The sequence below is a fragment of the Limulus polyphemus genome, unplaced genomic scaffold (genome assembly GCF_000517525.1).
Source record: "Limulus polyphemus unplaced genomic scaffold, Limulus_polyphemus-2.1.2 Scaffold192, whole genome shotgun sequence".
Classification (NCBI taxonomy): Eukaryota; Metazoa; Arthropoda; class Merostomata; order Xiphosura; family Limulidae; genus Limulus; species Limulus polyphemus.
In genome coordinates this window covers 384874-387135 of record NW_013665802.1, presented here as the reverse complement: position 1 = coordinate 387135, position 2262 = coordinate 384874, and positions in this window count along the sequence as shown.

Below are 2262 nucleotides of genomic sequence, written 5' to 3'. Positions count from 1 at the left end.
GTTGCTTTTTGTAGGAGATTCTGAAATGGAAGTTCCCTGAAAGATAGTTGGTTTGTTTGAGAAAGAACAATGCTAGGTGCCAATCCTTTCAGTCCAGCAAATAACTGCTGGTTTGTGTGCAGTTTTTCTCAACTTGAACCACCAGTTCAATAATCATTTCCCGGCATCTCTCCTAGACAAATTGAAACTAGTCTTTGGAATTCTTTGTACATCTTTCATACTCAGAATCAAGTTTTGCACCAAACTGAACTTTTGACATAAGCGGCTGTATTCCATTCACATCATTCACCCTGCTTTGAAGAAATCTGTAGTGAACATCAAGGTCACTTTTTAGCTTTTCAGGATTGGCATTTGTTGTCTGAAAAAGTGTGTTTACATGTTCAAACTCAGAAACGAGTGATACTGTAAAAACAAAATAGAGATAGTTGGCATCATCTGATAGCATGTCCGCAATCAAACATACTTTGCATGCTTTTATCACTAGAAATATCAGTAGACTCATCAGCAAGCAAACAGTATTTCTTGTTTCTCATTTTGTTCATTACTTCATTTCCTAAACAAGGAGCAATCACGTTTTAATGAGCATTGAACACTTAAGTTCAGTGCAATCGAAGATTTTCAAGACAACTTTCCTTACCATGCTTCTTGATGACATCACCAATGTGATCAATACCACTAACAGAGCAGTGACAACACACTGCAACCTCGAGTTCTATTTCACATTTTTTAAGTTCCTTAGAAGCTTTTGATGTTGCCTTTGGAAAATTTATAGTACTGCATGAGGGAAGAATGGTACTTCTAACCTTATGTTATTTTTTCTCACTGTGTGTCTTTAAGGTGGCCTTTCTGGGATGCAGATTTTTCTTACATACTTTTCAATATGCCTGCTCATTGCCATTAGTACTCTTACTCAGCCAAGGGTACTCTCTTTCCCACTCAGGATGACACCTTCTTGCTGCTTCATAACCTTTCCACTTTGGCATTTTCAAGTTTTTGTTAGTATATTTAATATAATAATGTGAGTGAGAGAAGGCCTATACACTGTCGAGTTGCACATCAAACTTTACACAGCGCTAGTTGATGAGTTTGGTCACACAAGCAACGTTGCTTTGGCAGCAGTATACTGTACACATGCACGACCATGATACAGAGTGCAAAAAGAGATGACAGAGTATGTGACTGATGATGTCAAAAGTATAGCTTAGTTGTACACACAAAAAACTAATAAGGACCAGTATAATGTATTTTCATGTATTTAGTCTCAGAAATTCGAGGTTAAGACCAAATTAATACCAAATATTTGCTTCAGTACCAAATCTTTATTTTCGGAACCAAATAGCTTTGTTCAATACCAAATTTGTCCAATTTTGGTCTTGAAAAGTACCAAATGGCAGCCTTGCTGCCAATGAAACAATTTCTTTTCAGCACTGGTCCGCCAAAAATGACATATTATTTGTGCTCAGCTTTGTTGGTTGTCATAGAAACTGTCGATTGTTGGAATTTGCATATTTCACAAAACCATCCGAGCAGTGTGTGATGGCACAGTATCCAACAAATTGTCGGGCAGATACCTTCCAACGAGACGGTTTGACCTACGACACAGTGTGTGATAGGCTTTAAACAAGTGGCCATGCATCAGCTGATCACATGTTTGGCAACTATTTTTGACTTGAGACTCGAAGGCAAAATTTTCTTTTAGCTTCAATGCGTTTATAGGCAGTATTTCATTTTAAAAAGTTGTAACATAGTATTTGATAATCTGATATAATATGCATACATATGTGGGTATTATTATATTCCATTAAAGGGTACATCTATACTTTGCAGACATTCCGGACAAAATCAAACAAAAGTGGTGCGGGCAGTGAGCCCATCTCAGACTGGCTCCATGGCTTCTTCATTAAATCATACTGATGCAGTGATGCTATGATGAAAGCAAATAATATTATTCATTATACCTCTATATTTCCCAACACTACATAATATTATGGATCATAATTTCAACGAATTGCGGATATATAAAACTGTAGGCTCACACAAAATGTAAATGCTAGTCTTCAATATATGCAAACATTTTCTGAGATTCCAGGAAATTCCCAATCCCCCTTTGGACTCCTGGGCCCAAATACGAGATACCCCAGCACCCCCTTCTCATAGTTACTGGATGTAACACGTTTAGATTGCCCAGAGTTATTACATTTTGGTATGTTTATACAATGGTTTGTAGGAAATTTATATAAGTACAGGAGTGGGAGGACATTT